Below are 21509 nucleotides of genomic sequence, written 5' to 3'. Positions count from 1 at the left end.
CTACAGGGTTTCTTACAGAGCAGGCTGAAAATATGGCAGGGAAGAAAGCACAGAAGGGGGTTTGTACTCTGCTCCTTCATGACCCAGGGTGCTGTGCTAAGAGTAGCTACTGAGGCACTCAAGGAGTAAAACTAAGTAGAAATATGGGAATCTCTAGAGAGTATGCACGACTGGACAGTAGTTGGACCATATGTCTCTCGGATGTAGCATGAGAACTGAGATCTTTCTTCAGATTTTAGCCTCTCTAATTTAATAAATTTACATCTATACCATGGTAAACAGACTAGAATTCCCAATCCTTCATTAATTCTGCAAATTAATATTTTCTCCCTGTTCCAGATGCAGTTGGTGTTTTACTTGGTTTCCTTTCCTACTTGATAATTTAATGCTACAGCACAATCTTAAACAGATGGCAGCACTTCAGAGACCAGTGACTTCCCCAGAAAGGTCAGCAGTAACGCACAATCCTTGGAGATGGAAACAATTATTTAAATCTATTGTTATCTTTAAAAGAAAACCAGTGCATGATTTCTGTACACCCTTTTGCATCAGGTTTATTCTCAAGTCTCTTCTCATCTAATATTTCAGGATCTTTACTTTCCTTCAGAAGGCAAAGTTTCCCTTCCTTTTTCACAATGTATTTTTTATTTCTTAGCAGATGCTGGACCATCCAGTACAGATCTTTTCCCTCTTATGATGATCTCTGCATGGGCTCTCCCATAAAGACAACTAAACAGATCTTGAGAGTTAAAATTTGTCCAAGGCAAGCAACCAATGAAAATCGGTAGTGAAAGAAATAGGACTTGAAATATTTCAATTTAACAAGAAGTTACAAATACAATTGTTAGAAATAGGTAGTCAGTAGGTCTGTACTGTAGACCTGAGATCAAGTCTGGAATGCAGTTTTCTCCTCATATCTACTTTTTTTCTCTCTTTTAAATTTTTTTTTGAAAGAGACACATTGTAATTTTTTTTTTCTTTTTTAAAGGACTACTTTAGCTTGGAGAAAGTAAATAAATGTTCTACGCTTAAATCTGCATTTTAATGGCAGTCTCTGTACACAAATGAGTCTCTGATCATAGCTATGATCTATTATTATGTACCAATGAAAGTTCATTACTTCAATGTGTAAAACATGGATTAAAATATGACAGAAAGTGACTACAAAGTAACAAATCAAGTAAAACTGGACTAAATGTTAGTGTAAACACCATAAAAATAAATCCTTTGAAAATTAAAACCTACTTTCTTAGCTTTGGGGTTTATTTTAGCTCATTGTAATTTTTGTGCAGTGAACATTTCTTTTGGGGCAAAATCCATTTCCTAATAAGTTTACATAATGCACATTTGCAGTCAGAAAATGATAATACAGAATGACTTTTACTATTTAAGAAATGGAGTACTTCATCAGCTATTCAGATGTAAAATTTTTCTTGACCACAGGCAAAATATCTCATTTATAGATTGCACTAAGTGGAGGGTGAATCCTGTGGTCATAGTACAAGATGCAAGTTATAGAGTTCAAGGTCATATTCCAAGCTCTGTCATACCATTCACAGGTGAAAATAAACAAGTCACAAGCTCACATATTTAAGGATTAGTATTGATTACATTATAAGCTGGAATTTTCTGGACCAGAACATGAAAAGTAGATGTTGCATATTTTAAATAGGTCTCACAGTACCTGGGAATTACTTGATGCAACACTTTTATGAGAAAGGTAAATATGTCTGGGATAAGTTAGTTTTAGTCTTTCCAGAAGAACTGGGGAAATATAAATTGCATTGTGCAAAGTATAAAGCGTAGGGAGAAATTACTCTGCTTTGCTGCACCATCCATGTTCAAGAAAGTATGCAAAAGGTGTGCAGAAAGGTTTTAGCATGACTGGGAAGTGACATGAGAAGAGCCTTCCCAGGAAGTTGAAGAGAGCTGAGATTATTTCTTTACTTGAAAATTAACATACTTATGGATTATGGGCCATCAAAGACACCAACTTGATCGAGAACTGAGCTTTCAATGCTTTGGTTCACAGCTGGTATAAGAACAAAGAGAGCAAACTAGACAGAAAAGTTTGGACAGAAAGACGTTTCAGCCACTCGAGAAATTAAGATTTCTAATGCAGCAAAAAAGCTGGTTTAAAGATGGAGTTGGATGGGGGTTTATGCTGCTACTGTTTTAGTGACAAAGTGGATTTGATGACCCAGAAGTTCTGTTCCTGCCAATGATGCAATTTCTCTGTAAAATCATCTCAAGTCCTGAAATCAGGCTAATGTTCTGCTTCCTCCTAGTAAAACAGTCACCAACATTTGAGAAGCGTTCAAATCCTTCAATGTTGACTGCTATAATCATATCCTATCTCATTAAATCAAAAATCCAGGTTTGCAATAACTCAGCAATACAGCAAACTGCTTATACTATTTATTAGGCACTTTGTTTAATTCAGACAGATTTCCTAATTCTGAATGATCTACCAATATGCAGATATTCACTAAACTCGTTATGGCAGTATAAGTATTTTCCTAAATTGCTATTTAATGAGGTTAAGAAAAATTTGTAACATAATATGGAGTTTGCTTTGTCAGTACTTCATCACCTTGGGCAGATATACATGAGATACAATTTCTAGAATACTCATTATTTCACAAAACCCTCAACATCATTACTAATAGTCAAAATTTTACTCTCAAATAGGTTTGTAAGGATTTTGTCTAATATAAAAATGACTGAAGTCAATAGGAAGACTCCAAAACTCCATAAGATTCAGAATAATACAAGGAAGAGCTTTTATTAATGCTCGTTTCCTTTTTTGTTTTTATTTTTGTTTTTTTTTAACCACAAGTAGAGAGCTATTAACATAAGTTCCATTACACTAGCTGATATACTGAGGCAAGAAACAGTGGTACATATTTTTGAGAGTGATTATTATTTGATGGAATTGTTCTAAATTGTTTGTTAAGCTTTCAGTTGAAGCTTGCAGATTTAATTTATGGAAAATGCCTAGAGTGTTTGACAGATGCTATAAAAACAAAATGAAATAATTAACTTGTAATGAGAATAATAGGTCTAAGGACAAAGACATGAAAAGAACAACAAAGTGATTCAAGGTGGGGGAGCAGGGGAAGCATTAGGCTCCCTATAATTAGCAGTTTCAAAAGATGACTGCAGAGTGGACTCATTGCAAAGCCTTTCTAAAAGCAAAGAAAAGGCAGTAGAGAGTGAGTTAGAATATGGAGGTTCAAATATTTAGTTGGTTAAATTTCAAAAACACAGACCATGGGTGAAGATTTACCTCTGGAACAAAATAGCCAAAAAAGACTCATTTGATATGTTCAAATGAAGACAGGAAGCCTTTCTTGAACAAGTACAGGTTAAAATAAATGAATTACTTAACTGACTATGCTGGAACATGTAAAGCACAATGGTCTGTGAAATACAAAAGGTGAAATTCTAAAGTAATACTAGAAGGGAGCGCTGTAATCACTTCTTGTGTAAAACAGATATTGTTGCATTCAGATAACTGACAGGTAAGGGTGCTAATAAATTTGTCTATGACCTGCCCAATTTATGCGCCTCTTTAAGTGTAGGACTCTCCTTATAACAGGATCTGGGCATTAAGTTGCATAACTGTGTAATGTCTCTCCCCCATCCCACTCACAAACAGACCCATCCCTGTTTGATAGCCGCAGTAAACTCAAATAGTAGTTGAACTGCTGATGCAGTCAACATGGCAGATATTTTAGTTTCTTCACAATAACCTCAAGGCAGAGCTTGAAGACAATGTAGTGGAATTTGTTAAATAATACAAAATGACAGGGAGGCTACCATCACACAGCAATTGTACCCTACGGTTCTTAAGAGGCACGAGGCAGAACCAAATGCCTCCCTGACCCCTGCGGCCACGATTATTTTGTAATAACCATGCCCACACCCTGCAGCTGCTGTTTGCCTTATAAAATATACATCACTGTCCTATGGTGAAGAAAGAAATTGTCATTCTTTACTAATTAAAAACACAAAAGGTGGCAGTTAAGCTCGTAATTAACAGCTCTAGTAGACCTAACATTTAAAAAGACTAGTCCAGTAAAGTCTACTGGGCCTTCTACCTACCAGAGACATCAGTGTCTGTTATGTCCTGGTAACACGAGATTAATCTTAGTTTGGCTTTCTAAAGCTAGGCCCTGAAGCTTTCCAGGGTGGTCTATGGTTCTTTTCAATAAAAGTCCCCTTTACGCCTTAGAAAGAAATAAAAAAAAACCAAAAAACCACACACACAGAAAAAAAACCCCAAACAAACAAACAAACAAACAAAACCCCCACAAACCTGTTTTGTTGTATCCTTAAAGCATGGAAGGATAAATCTTTATAGTGCAAGAATAAAAAAATAGACTCATCATAAGCAAGAGAGACAAAATGCTCCCACGTGCTTCCTGGCTTTCATAAGTAGATTCTGTCCCCTGGAAATGCTGCCATTTCCTTACTGCTCTACAAAGTTCAGTAAGGAGATGCTGATATGAACAAGGACCAGCTAGCAAGTTGCAGGCAACTGAAAATGTTCTTAGGCAATCAATAGCTTCCACTTGGGCTGTGCAAGGAGGAGCCACCTCCTGTACATTAGTGGCTTAGTAACTTCTGTTGTTTGTATGGCTTCCCTTGACCCTTTTGTCTGCTTATTCAATTTGTTTGTAAAAAGTATTGTTAGATGCTTTTTTCCTCCTGAGCCTGCTGGACAGTCAAAGTAGGCTTCTTTTACCCAGTAAAAGGGAGTGAAGTTAGAGCTCTGGGGTCATGATGTCTGTGCTACACAGGAGAAAATAGGAAACAAACTGAATCCAAGAAAAAGTGTCCATAATCATCTAGAAACACATAATAGCAATGTGAATATATACTTTAAGCTGTAAGAAGGGGAGCTGGAGAGAAGTTCTTTTTTTGCCACAAAGTAGAAGTCTTGTCTCAAAACAAGCATTTGAGATGCAATTCTTCCTATGGTGAAAAAAGACCTGACATTACAAGAGTTGTGTAAACAGAGTTGCTGGAGGGTGTCCTTGCTATTGCTAGCATATGGTGGCCTCCTATTTCACATAAAATAATTAAGCTCACAGAGTTGATACAAATCTGTTGCCCTCAATAAATTCTTACTTTTGTAAGACTGAGTTATGTGATTGCCCATTTGGGAAGATCCAGACTCAGCCAGCTGAAGCTATTTATTCAGGTAACATGTACAAATACCACAGCCAAACAATGCCAGAGCACAATAGGAGGTAACAGGACTACTTTCTAATGCTGTTCTTCAAAATACCCTTCATCAAATCATAATAAAGCTTCTCTGCTACTACAGTTCATTATAAACTATACAACCTCTCTTTGTAGTCTGAGAGCTGCTTTTAATTCATCAGATTTAATCTTTCAAATGAATACCAAGTTTTCCCCTCCTCAGCCTTTCTTGTAGTTTCTTAGATAACTTACAGTGTCTAATGGAGCATTGCATACAGAGCAGCTTTCTCCCTAATCAAGTTTTTGAAAATTACACTAGACACCTTTTAGACCTAAAGAAAAAGAACAACAACAAATTTGCTTGATGGAAAGAGCACTCAATCTTATACCAACCTAGCTCAATGATTCATGACAAATCATGGTCACCAAAGGGAAACTTCTGACTAACTTCCCCAGCTTTTAAGAGGACAATTGCCTGAGAACCCTTTACTCCCTAATAGAAGCAAGAATTGAGAAAGAGACTCTTTGCTTAATAGTGCTAACAGGCTAACTCAAACATACACCCTATCTGCCCAGGTATAGCAGCTCAAAAGGAAAATATGAAAGCACTTTCTGCAAAGTTTGAAGCTAGTAAAGGGAGAGAAAAAACAAGAAAAGGAATGTATTTTTCTTTTTAACTCTTGTTTTCCCCTGCTGTCCCTCAGAAGACATCTAACCCCTAATAGGAGCCAAATTGACCTCTCTGAGCACCTCCTTTTTACAGTGTGCTGAAGAACTACTTAATTCTTGACAGCTGGGTCAGCCCAGAGACTGGAAATCCCTGTGCTTAGGGGATGCAGCTGTGGACTTCCCCCCTAGTCAGGGGGAGTGTTAACTCTTTCCAGAACCTGCTCCAGCAAAATCCATGCACAGTATCTGCTTGTAAAGCAAGATTGAGCTGTGCACATGATGAAATGCTGAAGTTTTTTGTAAATAGCCTGTTAGGGAAGTACTTCTTCAATCTATGTCACTGGAAATCTTCCTGAAATAAAGTGTCTCACATTTTTTCACCCCCAAAGTTAACATTTTCTGAGACTGGTTTGTACTATTTTGCACTCAGATGGTATTTAGCTGAAATTCAGCCATGCTGATTAATAAATTAGTCAAAGATGTAATACTAAAGTATCTGTACTACTCACATTTGGAGAAAATAGTATTTAAATCCACAAAACTCAGAGGACTTAATGACAAAGTGATATTGAATCAAATTAGCAACCTAGGGGCTAAATTTGCCTAGATCCATTGCTCCATTAAAGTTTCTAACTGTGTGGGGTTACATACCAATTAAGCAGTCTAGCCCATTTAATAGTTTGAAAAACAAAGTCAGATTGGGAAGCCAGCAGCTGAGCTGAGGTGTTTGAAGGAGAGCTGTCTCATTTACACATTTGGTGATGGCACAAGTTCAATAGAAGGAATGCCTCTCCCTCTTCACATCTTGCTGTGTGACCAGGCTGGCTGCAAACACCCCAAGATTTTTCCTCCATGCACTGCATTCTGTAGATACTTCCCACAGTGCTGGTCCAGGGCAATCTCTGTGTTCGTTCCCATGGGCTCCTTGGGCCATTCAGGAGCTGGATAACAGGCCAGAGCACTCAGATATGGTGGCCACAACACACTACATGCATTAGCCATGCTGCAGGAACCATACCAGGCCACCGGGCCCACTTCTCCTGCTGGCACAGTTACAGAACCTACTCTCAGTTAGGAGCAAGCAGCTGTAGATTGAGATGGTGTCATTTACTGCATCCAGACAAAACTCCTGTGCCTGTATGCAGCCATGTGGGATGGAGGGAGATGAAGGTATAGGTATGCAATGGGTGTTTTGTAGATACACTTATTTCATGTATAATTAAAATACAGCATATATCAAATCAGCACCTCTCAATCAAATTATTGATATTTTAACTGTCTCTATAGCCAACAACAACTGCAAGCTGCTCTGAGTATCACTTCAATACCATGTGTGCTGTTCATGAAAAAGGCTTAACAAAAGGCCATCAAATCCTGTTTCTCTGGAGTACTAGCACCCATTTATATGTCCCTTTTCATAAAAGTAACAACTTCTGATAAGGTTTATTAGACATCTAATCTGCTTCATTCCATCTACACAGCTATTCCAAGACCTCTTCCTTAGGTAGTAAAAGGCTCCGGAATTTTCCAACCTATTTTAATTCACAGCAAGCTTAATTTACCTTTTTTCTCTCCATGAAGTTTATTCCTATGAATTAATTACAAAATGTAATCTGGTTACCTCAGTGGAGAAGAATAGACTAAACCCAAGTCTTTCTAAAAAAGGCTTCAAATCTATATTTTTATTCATTGTGTTGACTCTTGGCTTTGAATAAAATACACACATGAGAAGAGTTCCCACAGTTTTTAAGGTTAACACAACCCAGCCTCATGGGCTGCCAACTGTAGCTACTTGTCTGTGTCAAAGTCATGTGAAATTTGAAGTTACCAAGACATTCTTGCTAAAAATAATCACACGTATATAGACCTTTTCTAAAAAACTTCATCTTTCACTGGTAAAGACAGCAGTGAGACATTGTTCAGGAAATGGCCGATTAATCAAATATTTGAGAAAGAAAAAAAGTAAATCAGCTCTCAGCCACAATGAAAATTTGTGTTATTTAGAAACATGCAGGGGTATTTCACTAACTGGCAGCAGAAACCCTGCTCTGCAATACCTGCTTTAGTGCTAGGGAATCTGCCACTAGTTCATTAGGGGCTTTTTCTGTTGATTAATACTGGTAAATTAGTTCAGAGCAGATCACGACCGCCAAACTGTTTTCTACTGTTCTAAAATATATCAAAGGTTAGTCCTCTCCTAAAGGCCTTCCAGTTAGGTAGGTGGTAGGCTCATGAGAGGAAATGTTCTTGGGATTGTGGTACTCACTATGAGACAAAGCAGAGTGTATCAAGCTTTTATTCAGATATCTATTACCCAAGAGTTATCCATTTGCATGATGATGGAGAAACGAGAGATCTGTGGAAAGCAATTCAACAGCATACACTGGAAAATTATTGTCTGATACTGTGCATCTAACAATAAGTTACAGATTTATGCTTCAGGTGGACTGTGTTTTACCTCTGAATCTCCTTCTCTTGGGAGGGGGTAAAAATGGAATTGGATTTATATCCCTGTGTTTTCTGAACCAGGCACTGCCTAATAATATAGGAGTCTAGGTACAGAATGACATTAAAGGCTGTAAGTATTTGATGTTAATCAATGGATGGCTGTCTCAGTGGGAGTTTGCTCATTTCTGCCTTAAGAGAGCTAAATTGCTACATCTAGCTATGCTGGGCAGTATTGAAGCAAGCAGTCAATACTTTTTTCCCCAGAATCAATATATTAAAAAGTAACTCAATGGAAGTGACCTGAGAAATGTGCTAGAAGGAAGAAAACAAGAAGCAGTCCACCTTGTGCACTATACCCCACACTGGTTAACCAGACAAAAACATACACACACCTGTAAGAGGATACAGAATTTCACAGAGATTTTGCCTGGCCCAGAACTGGCTATATAAACTTCACAACAGTAAGACTGAAGATTAAAAGCAGAGAAGACAACTATTTCCCCTTCCATTGACACCTGATACTGAAAAGCACTTAACCATTTGCTTAAGTCTACCCCAATTCAGCCAAGCTGTTAAGCTGAAGTGCTAGAAAGTCGATAGTATGTAAGCACGTGTGTAACTGCATTGCCGAAAGGGGCAGTCTGCAGCTTAGGGTGTGGAAGATGTGACATGAAACACTGTTTTCTGCATTGGCCTTTGCCCATTGCCAGATCCAGCTTTCATGGGTGGCAGCTGAATCCCTTTCCATCCTTAAACTGAAAGAATGGTAAAGATGTTACAAGCTATACCCCATAGAAGTGCTGAGCGCTGGGAATTCTCCTGAGGTCTCTAAAGGACTACAATCTCTGCAGTGGAAAGTGAGGGAACAGGTGAAAGTCCCTAAGAGATAGCAATAAGTACATTTCTGACCCAAGGTGGAAGAGTGCCTTGCTGAGTCCTCTTACTGCTGCTGATCCTCATCATTAAGCCAGTACTTGGGGAGCACTGGAAGGGACTCCACACTGTTTTGATGGGAGAATAATTGACAGCCTTCCTAACATAGTCTGGTGCATTCCTGTGAAGCAGCTGAAGCACAAATGAATTCACCAGACTGGATAACCAAAGCCAGGATAATGTGCAGTGACATGGTAACACTGAAAGCATGCAGTAAGGGTGTGTGCCTGTGTGTTTATGTATAGGAGGAGAGCTGCACCTGTGCCTCAGTCCCAACATCTGCTTTATTAATGGGTAATACGTGCGCTTTACAAAACCAATTTTGTTACATGATTTGTGAAACATGAGTCCCAGGAGTGTTTTATGGAAGAGTAGAGATACTCTGCTCTGATTTCCCCATCAAAAAGTAAACATGAGATACAAGAAAAAGGAGTATTATATTTTAGAAATAATATTTTCTTCCATATAAGCTGAACAATAATTCCATTCATTTTTCATGGTCTCAAAAGAGAAATTAGATTTGCTGTATCACAGGACCCTACTAATTAGGAAGGAAATGTAGGTTTGTCATGATGTGCTTTTAAAATCACATCCACTCTCTGTTGGTAAAAGCTCTCTTCATATAAATGGAGAGGTAAGACCAAGTGTACTGTGAGAAGCAGCATCCTGGAAATGAAGAGCACCTCAGTCCTTCTGTCAGCCTGGATTGTTGTGATATGTGTCAGAGATCTTTACTGACAAAATTTGGGGTCAGATTTGCACCTAAAATGATTTTGCCTTTTTTTGTTTCTGTAGTTTTTTTCTAATATAATAGACAAAATAATAGCTTGCTGGAATATATTTTTTTCCCTTTAAGCTTATCAATTATGAAAATTGTGGGTGCATGGGGCAAATGCATTTGAATTGTTGCTGTTTCTCTGAAAGGGGTGAATCTCTATTGAGCAGTATATGCAAGCAGCCCTTCACCTAAACCAACAACCCAAAAATAAGCTCAGGTCTCCCAGGAAAAGAAATATGTCTCCTCAAAACCTTCAAGGACTATTTTGGGTGCTAATATTTTCAGGCATTATGTCCTGGGAGAAAAGCAGTCTCTGGGCATAAACCATTACACTTCTGACAAGAAGCAGCAACAAAAAGAGCCTCAAAAGTTGCCCATGGCACCTGAAAAGAGATGAGTGTTATTGGATATGACAGAAAGTGATGGGGAGCTGGTTGCTAACCAGGTGTACATAGGCTGGAAATAGATGATTAAAAACACTGTTAGCCTGAAGTGGTGGATCAAAGGAACAGCTAATTTTTTTTTTTCAACATTTTCTTAAATAGAAGGGACACAGTTTTTCCACTGTGACAAAAGTAAACCCAAAATTATTTTTATCTCTTGCTCCAGATCATGAATTGTATTCACAGTCCAGTTTGATGCTACTACTATAAAAAATCTACTGTAGCTGTTCTTTATGCACCTTCTGTAGCAGCTGCATGTCAGTCATCTGGGATACAGGCTGAAAGTAATCCAAGTAAATAATGCTTTGGTTGACATGAGCAACTTACCAGTTTAGGAGAATTTTTTAAAAAATATCATCTTTATATGTATTGTTTTCCCCCTGGTCTTTGTTGCATGAGTCTTAGGCAGCTTTTTCAATTTGGCATTAGCTCAATTTTAGAATAATACTTTGATAATTTAAAAAGTGAAATTGTCTCTTCGTATCCAAGCTTGCGTATAACTACTTCATTCAGAGAAAAAGTTTTAATACCTTTTAATGAACGGAGTTTGGTTTTCTTTAGCTTGGGGAGAAACTCAAATAAATTTTAAAAGCTGCATCAATAAATCCTGCCATTACTCAAAAGCTGTGGTGACATCAGGTTTATGGTGATTTGTGAAGATTTTGGGGAAAATTATGGAAAATGGGTGTGTAAGAGGACATACAGCCCAGCTTTGTACCAATTTGACACATAGCTCTCTCAACTGAGAGTTTAGTTGAAAAACAAGGCTACTTTGGTTCAGTTTCATTCCCATGGCAGGAAAAAGAGAACCCAGTATTTAACACAACTGACATTTCCACTGCTGATGTCTTGTAACGTGTTAACTAGATCACATTTGATCGTTATTCCAGTGTCTAGAAATGTGGTCAGTAATACTTCTTTCATACTTCTAGAGACCTCTACAAGAATCAATTTTTTAAAAAATCCACAGCTAACTGAGAAATGAGTCTTTTTCATATGCCTCAGGGCATATAATTGATAATACTTACCCCAAATGGCACTTATTGCAGAAAAATGTAACCAGCTGCACAGCAATGAAAAATCATGATAAGACTTTCTTTTACATACCAGTGCAGCCAGAAACATAACCTGGAAGGTCCCATTGGCCATTAAAAACTGTTCTGACTGTGGTGAGGTCATGTTAGGTCAGCACAGATGCATATATTACTGACATTTGTATTGTAAGTAGACATTAGCTTGAAATCAGATGGCTATAACCCACTGGAGATTAAAAATGAGTCTGTGCTCTGTACAGCTGGAAAGGAGAATACAGGGAACTGGTACACAGAGCTGCAGCTCCCCTCCAAGAGGTATTGATAGCAAAAATCAGAAACCAAAAAACAATAAAAGCAACACCAACCTGGAGACACAAAAAGTTTACCATCCTGCTTCTAGAAAGACGTTGGAAAGAGAAGTAAAACAACTAAACCTAATGGCATTTTCCTTCTTTGACTATGCATCTCACAATCACTACCAGTAATTTCCTCAGTTTCAAAAAGATGTCCTGGCACCACTGGGAAGGCTTCAACTAATTTGAGTGCAAATATGCTCAGCTAAGAAAATTTTCATACAAAATGATTATATAGTCATAATATCATTAAAGGAGATTAAGTAATGGTTAATAGAGTTAAATTAATCATAGCTAATTGATTAAAGCATATGAACAATTTTTTTCAGCATGTCACCTTCATTTGAAAAGCAACTTGGTCTAGGTATGTAGGAGTGGGGAATGGGGAAATTAAAGCAGAGAAATGTATAGAAGGAAGATGGCAAACCCTGAGAAGTACATGCCACTAAAATTTGTGGGATTTAATATTTCAAAAACAAAGGACCATGTAAATCCAAGAGAATATTCCCAGCCTACAGGTGAGAATGATATAATTTGGGAGCAGCAAGGATAAATACAGAATATTCCTCAAGCTACGTCTCACATGTTGCAGTGCACCTGTTATCAGACTGAACCTATTTACTCCTTCAGCCTTTAATAATAACTGGAAACTTTCCAAAAATCAAAAGCAATGTGAGTATAATAATATATTGATTTTAGTGTTTTATAGTGCCCCAGTTGGTTTCATTTTCTTGAAAAAGGAAACACAGATTTAATATCCTAATTCAGCCAAAAATAGAAGCAACCATTTAATTAATTAAAGTTCATGTCACTCAATTAAATTATGAGTTTAGAAACCAGCAGACCATTTTTAAAGTTTTACAAAGCTATCAGAAATACTTGCTGTAGGCTGAAATTTTTGCAATTTTTGAGTTAGGTTGGTTTGTTGATTTTTTAAATTTTGTTTTACTAAGAAATCCATTTTGGTGTTATGAATAAAAAAAAGTAAAAGACTCCAAACTTTTAAAATGAGAGCTACTGAAAAGAAAAAGTCATGAAAGTGGCTTAGAAATATTAACAGCTCACCAGTTCTGTAAAATCCACAGAAGGTTTAATTTATGCACATGTCCAAGAGATATATCTCATTTTTCACTCAGGCCAGTGACCCTTTCCAAATTTCAATTATAGTGTTTATCTATTCCAGCTTCCCCTTTTTGGGTAGAAAACATGTCTATAGAAAACAGTGGTGGAAAAGGAGCTATATTTATGTAATACCTGACAATTACATCTAAATTACAAGGCATCAACGTCCTTCATTGATTCAAGGCCTTTAGCAGGAGCAGGAAGTTTGTGCTGTGTGTACAGCATAGCATGAGCTGTCTACATCAGTGGTTGGTCCAGAGCAGCAGAACAGTTTTCAAGTCAATATCATGTTATTTCTGTTCTCAGAGTGTTTTGATGTTCATAAATTAGAATCCAGTTGGAGACAGCTAATCTGAAAGATCTGTCACAGGTGCACATCAAATGTGCACCAACACCTTTGGGAATATATGGGTTTGAATCATTTCATCCTTCCTACAGTTTCAGACTTCATGGATAGCTGGGTGCTCACTCCAGGGGACCAGACTAAATTTAGTCTGGAGGAAAACACCTCAGTGAGTTAGGGTAGACATAAAGGCTTTAGTACCAACTGTTTAGATCTACTGCCAAACTCCTATTGTGCCTAATTACCTGCTAACATAGTTACAGCCTAAAACTCTGTTGCTTTAATTTAGGGTCATTACTTCTCATTCTAGATAGTAAAACAAATGACTCACTGAGTAAAAAATTCTCTTTCTCTTTTAAAATAACATTTAAATACCAGAACACTGCCTTCATTCGGTCTTCAACAGGCATCACAGCCTAATCTTTCACTCTTTCAAGACTTGTCTCCTGGTTTACATCTGGAGCTGCTCTAAGTACTCCACCCATTCCCAGAGTTGTGGTGCCAGCCTTTACTGGCACAGTGTGAAAGGCAAGGCTTATTTCATGTATTTTACAAGAGATGCTTTTCTTTTACTTTCCAATGCAGGATCTGCATTTTTCCAGTAAAGGAAATGGACATAATGCTGATTCTTATTCACTTAAGCTCTGTTAGAAGGCATCCTTTTGTACAAAATTGCCCCACAAGAAGCTGTTCTCTGGTGCATGTCTGTGAAGCTGATTATTGCTCTCCAAGCACAGCCTCATGCAGCGTGGCCTACATAACTCACCAGCAGAACTCTGTGAAATCTTCATTTTCTATTTCATGAGAAATTTTGCTTAGAGTCCCTACAATCATTTCTTGGTACTCCATTTCATAGGAAATGTTGTCATATATAGACTTTAGAGACAGAAGACAAGTACTTGTGTTGAAAAACTTGATAAAATTATGTGTCTTAGTCTAAACATAAATGATTGAAACACTAATTTCAAAGTGAAATGTGCTTTTGAAGAGCCTAAATGAAACACTTTTAGTAGGATGTTTGCCAGCTTTTAAAGAAATAGCATCAAAATCAATGTGCTTCAGCAATGTGCTTCAGTGAGTTGTCATTTTTGTATACAAAAATTTACTACATCAGAAAATTTTTGACCAGCTAATCTCTGTGTGATATCATGGATAATTTCATTCTGGATATTGATTTGAGAAAACATTATGCATTAAGAAATACCTCAAAGGTTGATAATCAAGAGGGACTGGCTCTGTAAAATGTGGAGAATAGTATTTCCAGCTGAGATAAATCTGCATTTCACATAAACATATTAGAGAGTTTTGAGACAGTACAAGCTGGCCAGTTGTTAAATAATGTGACAATAGGCTACAAATTATCACTGTCTGAAAAGTGGAAAAATGTCACTGAAACAGTTCTTCACTGCAGACTGTATTGAATAAACTTTTTTTGGACAAAGTTAAAAAAATCTCAGAACACAAATATCTCAAGGTGTTATTAAATAATGTGAATAAAATTATAATAAAAATGCATGGAATTGATGAAATATTGAACTTTTTTTCCCCCCTAAAGCTCTTGCTCTGCATTTAGTTTTCTTAAAACATGTTTAAGATAGATAAATTCATCCTGATTACCTATAGTTTAAAAATCTTAATAAACACCATAACAGGGCCTGGGTATTACTCCAAGACCTGCAAGTGCTCTCCATATGAAGCTGAAAGGTGGTAGCAACTAAATCATCTCTGGATGTTATTCTACTCCAACAGCAGCAGGTTCCAAGTTAAGAATATGTGTCTTGGTCTTGAGGTACTTCTGATATGGGGCTTTATGATGAACCTCTGTAAGTCATTCTTTAGAGCTCTGTGTAGTAATAGAGTATCCAAAAAATTGTAAGCAGAATTCATTCATCTCATCCTCAAAGCATGATAGAACCATCGCTGATTGTGAAACTTCAAACAATTACATAAGCAACTTTCTGTTTCATACATGAATAAAAATAAAACAGGATGACTTCCTTTTTTTTTTTGTGATAACTACTCTGATAATTTAACCTACCCATTTTGAAAACAATGATTAGAATGATACATGTTAATTAATGTGTATATACAATTGGCAGAGAGTTAGTTAGCATCATCCATAGGTACTGGGCATTGCACTTGAGCAGATGGTAATTGTGCACATGCTCTGAAGCTGAAGCAGTAACCCAGAACACACAGCATAGAATGAAACATAACTGAATTACTTCTCGTGTATTTCTCTTTCCACTTTCAGGGAGTGAAAACCTAGAATTACCTTCTCCCCTTTTAAACTTTCTATCCACTTAGCTTTCCATTTGTCTTACTCTTTCTCAAACACTAAACTGAGCCTTAGATCACAGACTTCACCTGAGACTTGTCTGCCCTGACCTGTGCACTGCTTGCTGGCTATGTATCTTCTTTTGTATATTGTCATCAACTTATTTTACCAATGAGAGCTGTGTCCCTCTGCTTCTCTCAATGCAGTGCCTAGCACCATCAGGTCCCACTCTCTATCAGCAACTGTGAAAATCTTTAAATCAAGCTGGAGCTCCAGTACAGTTTTTTTAAGGCAAAGCCACTGCTGTGTGTTAAGTGATGAAACACAGCAAAGTTCTACCCCTTTGGTATTAGTTTCTTTCTGTTCTTTAGCTGGCTTACTATGCATGCACTATGGGTCGGCTTCTCAGTTATGATAATATTACTTTGACAGAATGAAGGCTATAAAAGTAGATGTTGAAAATTCCCTCAAAATCCACCTTCTAGAGTGAGCCCTTATCCTGCAGCCTCTGCATAGCATCAGAAAGGCTAAGGGGTTTTACAGAAGCCCTGCTTCCAGAGCCCAAATATTGGCAAAACTGGGGACTCAAGAAGTTTCAACCTCTGGATTCAACATTATCTCAGGTAATCTGATGAAGTACATAAAGAAAATATGCATTTCATCAAGCTTCAGTTATCAGCACAAAGGTCATCCTTCCATTGGGAAATTCCTACAAACTGGGAGTTTGCAGAACACTTTGAAAAATTGGAGCTTGTTTCCATATTTGGTCGGGGATAACAAAAAATAAATTCACATACAGAATCACAAGACCCCATCTATGCCAACATATAGGTGTTTTAAACTCCTGTCTATTTTCCTCCCACTCTTTTAGCTGTATTAATTGAGATTCAGGTAACAGGGTATAAATAAAAAGTCTGGATTGTGCTAGTGTGTTCTAGTGGACAAAAAAGCCATCTGCTTAGAAATAGGTGATTAAAAATATCTGCTTAGAAATATAATTTTGAAACAGGATTACACATTTGTATTTTTTTCAGTGACAGTTGAATGTGGCAGTTTATATGATTTTCTTCTTCCAGATTCCTCCCACTAAGTAGTGGAGGTCGTCCACCTTTATTGGTAGCATTTGATCTACAGCAATTCCCCTGTCCTTCAGCAGCATGAAAAGCCTCTAATCAGCCGGTAGTGTGGACCCCAGCTGGAGAATGCTGTACACAGGAGTGAATGTGGTACCTGTTCAGAATAAAAATGTACTGCTCTATTTGCTTAAAGCTATAGGCAACACTCCTTACATGTTAGTCAGTTTGGATTTGATCTTTGGAAAACTGGGGTTCTGAGAATTTGCAGCTCTTGGAAGGTGAGAGTGTTTACAAGAAGATGATTAAAATGACCAAAGATTTGCATGCAACGGTGCTGTCCCCCCACCCCCATACTATTCTTTTGAATAATTCATGAAAATAAAAAATAAACACCTCTGTATAACACCCTGTTTGTCTGACAAGGAAAAGAGCAGAAGATGTAAACTACGCAAACATTTTTTGGTGTATAATTTTAGCACAACAGTTGTTGGCAGTCTCCCACAAACATCTCTTCCCAGGCAGAAATTAGTCACCAGGAAATACACAGACATGACTGTTTACCAGTAAGGACAGGGCCCAAGACATCCCCTCTATAAATGTAGTGTATGACAATAGTGTTGCCTGAAGATGTCTTCATAAATGCATTTAGCAGATCTATCAGATGTGATACTTGACACAGTAATTCCTCAAGGCATTGTACAGAAGAATTAATCAACTGTATGCAGAAAGAAACATACAGACAGGAACTATAAAAAGAAGGCACACACAGGCAATTCCTATATTTTGTGGCCTTCAGCAACTCCAGTGAATGCAGCCAGATAACAAAAGTTTCCTCAATAAATGCACCCAGGAAACGAGTGAAGGTAAGTGAAGCTGTGCAGGAGACACTGCAGCAGCCAGCAGAGAACAGCCAGCCAGTGGTCAGAAATGAGGATTTGCATTTATATAGCTGATAAAGAGGAGAAAAAAAAGCTAAAACAAAGATAAAACCAGCTGTGATTAGACTGCAGCCATGCAGGTGAGGAAGCAAGGAAGAAAGGGGAAAGACCCAATCAATAACTCTCATTCAGACATGAGGTGGTGCTGTGGAAAGCTGGGGGTTGGCCACAACCCTCTGGCCCCAGTCATGTCAAAGCTGGTGAGGATGTGATGAAACCCAAAGGAGAAAACCAGCCATTCGTACCATGTACTAGGCCTACCCCATACAAATGCTGATATCTGCCTGTGAAAGTAGAATGCAAATTCTGATAACTTCTACTAAGACATCTTGGCCAAGAATAAACCAGGGTAATTTTCCATGTGGAGAGCTAATATCTATACAAAATGTTTCCCTTTCTGCAAAGAAGAAGAGAAAGAAACAGATGTGACAGGGCAACCTGTGCTTTCAACACCTTCCTTATCCATGTCAGCTCTACCTTGACCTTTTTCCTCAATGGTGCTCCAGAACTTCTCAGAACAGATCTTTGGGCTGCATCTCTGGCTCATAAGCTCATCTGTGTTCATAACTGTAAAGCTTTTTTCCTCGGGAAACTTTCGATACCTCAGTATTTATTTTTTTTAAAGCTGCCTTCTAAAGCATTACTTATTGACTCATTTAAAGTATATAGAGCAGATAATGAAACAACATGCCAGACTATAAATATTTTTCCTTTACCAAATGCTTGATCTTTCAAGCATTATTAACCTCTTTTCATTACAGCTACTCCCACCTTTGGCTAGAAGAAACATCTGTATATTGCGAGAGACCACAAAGCCCTGTTACCATTCATAGACATTTCCAGTGCAGTGCTGGGAAAATACTCAGCCTCCTTTCTCCCTTTTCATCACCAGGGCAGGGCTGGGAACTCTAAATTTTTTCTAGAATGTTGGAACCAGGCTAGCAGTACTCCACCCAAATAATAGCTTTCCCATAATTTCCCTTGAAACTTCAGGTATTTTCTAGATTATCCTTGCTATTACTCTGAGGGAGATTTTCCCAACAGTCAGTTGCTTTTGACTCTCTACATGGGGAAAATGTTAGAAAGGTAAACTGAGGTACATGAGAGAGAGAGAGAGAATAGTTGTTTTTTTCTTTAGTCTCTTCATGCTCACAGTTCCCATGATGTCCATGAATCAGAGGAACCTATCATGAGGTGTACAAGTAGGGATATTAGTGAAAATGTCTTTGACTTAAAAGCAACATAGACAATTGCCTAGCAGGGAAGTTCTTGTTCTCTTTTTATTTTCTTCTTTTTTAATAATGATACATAAATTCATGTTTGTATTTAGAATATGGCTAAACCCTAAGAATGACACACCACATATTTTAAATAACTACTGTAATAATCAATGTCATGGGTTCTCCAAGGTTGAGAGCAAATTAACCAATCAACCTCCACTTTAATCAACTCTTAGGTGATTAGGGCAAGTGATTTGCAAGGAGCATGAACAACACATATCAGCTTGCTGAGTTTTTGCTGACTCAAGAAGCCTTGTGTGTTTGCATAATAGATCTAATAAAGATTGAGAACTACAGCTGTGGAAGGCTGCCCGATATGAAATATTATATGAAGGATGTTATGATGATAATCTTTCTACTGCTGCCATACAAATAAGTCAAGTTGTATATATGTTTTGTTTGCACATATGCCCAATTACTGGCTTCTACTCACAGTGCAGCTTTTCAAAACAGTTATAAAAACACAGGCTGCCTCTATTTAAATACCTAATATGACTAATCAAGAAATTCTGTTCAATGTCATTTGCTTCTTCCTCTGATAAGGCTCTTCTGACCATCTTAAATGTCCTCCTGAGGAAAAAAAAAAACACTCCTGGATATGAAGTGTCAGGATCCTGTCCTTATCTGGTGACATAGAGAGACAAAAGATACCTGCTGATTCTGTAACCAGTAAGTGGTTTTAACATGTGCAGCACATTGTCCTGAGAACTTAAGTGTCAGTGTACGCCACATGCAAGATGGGATATGGGGGAAAATTGTGCCTTCAAATCCTGACAATATAAAAGCATGAAGTCTAAGATGCAGTCTAAGTTATCCAGAAGCCTACTGTGCTGAACACCTGCAGACTCAGGTGCTTGTCCAAGAAAGATGCAGTTGTTCAGGGCTCCTGAGGATTTATCCAAATAAGATTAATATTACTAACAACAACAATTTTCTGGGCACTTTCTCTGGTGAGAACATGCACAGATAAATCAAATAATTATACAACTGAATCTAGATATTTAAAAATACCTGAAACTCCTTGTATCAATGCAGTGCCTCAAGCACATATACTCAGTTCTTCCTCCCTGCAGGGACAGTTATATTTTGCAATGTAAGAAACACAAGTGGCCCTTTTGCTAAAGCCATCTTCTCTCCCCTTGGCTTATTACACCTCCAGCTCCACTGAATCTCAGCAGGATTTTCTGGTCTCTTCTTGCCTTAGATATATTCTCACAGTCATAATCTTGTATAAATCAACAACTAAGTGCTGGACAGTCCCATCTCTGGTCCCAGGATATGGGAATCTCAGCTACTTTCACAGTCTGCTGTCACTCTGGGACTCAGTGAGAAATACAGCCTGACAATGTGAGATCATCACGGGGCAGTATCTGTCTGAATTTTCAGACAGTCTCAGGAGAGTCAATCACTGTAGCTTCAGAAGCTAGACAAGAAACTTTCAGGCCCTGAAGCCTAAATCCTTAAGAAGAAGAAATTGCATTGGGCACTCTGAGGCATATTTAATAGACACTCCTTCCCATAGCTGACCCAGGAGACCTTCCAGAAGTTCCTACTGCTTAATGTCCAGCCAAACTTTGCATGTGTTGTGGCAGTTAACATTTTTTTGACAAAACTGACTTTAGTACCTTGTCAGTAGCTAGCAGCCTCTATGGTAGACATAATATACAGCTCAGATCAGCACCCACAGAAATCAATGAAGGCTCCAAAGAGTAGAAAATTAGTGAAGGGCTGATATATTTTCAGTCAAGAAATCATTTTTACTCTGTATCCAAGCATTCAAAACATGTCTGAAAAACTAAATCGAGGTTCAGAAAGGTATAATACTTTAAGAAACAAAACTGAAGATACACTGTGCAATGTTACAAGGACAGTAATGCTTTTTCATCAGGAACTGAAAATCTAAATAAAAAAATTAAATTCAAGCAACTCTGTAAAACTATCAACTGAAAAACATCTGCCTTTTCACACAATAAAATAAAGAAAGGCATTCCTTTAAAAGTCACTTTTTTAAAAAATGTGTATTTATTTGCAGATTTCCATGTATTTATGTTCAGAAAGACTTGTTCTCAGCCTTAATCAGATCAACATGCCTGTAAATGTGTATATTTTTCATAAACTTGGGTGGGCTACTAATCTGTGTAGCCCTAATAAAAAGGGCTGTGTGGCAATTAGTTCTAACCCAACCCTATATATAAGCACTATTACACACTGGCAGCAAATTATTGGGACAAGTCATTAGAGTTATAATAATGAGATCTGGAATATATTGAATGTCTGGTTACATAAACACAATCCAGCATACCCTAGGAAATTAAAGGAAATATTACCCAAAGAAAAATAATCAGTCTTTATTTCTATTGTAATACCTTCTTTTTTCCAAATGTTTTCTCATTTTGTCATATAAGACATTTTAAATCAAGCTGCGAAATAAAAAATACTAAGTGGCAAACTGTGGCAGCAGCTCTCTGGCCACAGAGAGCAACAGACAACTTTCCCAGGCCTTTCTGGGGAAAGGCTGTGAGAAGATCAGAGAAAAGAATGAGAAACAATTCTTATCGTAACTTACTGCACCTGGTATTGTGAACATGTGCGATGTGTTATGG

The sequence above is a fragment of the Molothrus aeneus genome, chromosome 8 (genome assembly GCF_037042795.1).
Source record: "Molothrus aeneus isolate 106 chromosome 8, BPBGC_Maene_1.0, whole genome shotgun sequence".
Lineage (NCBI taxonomy): Eukaryota > Metazoa > Chordata > Aves > Passeriformes > Icteridae > Molothrus > Molothrus aeneus.
This window is presented reverse-complemented; position numbering follows the sequence as displayed.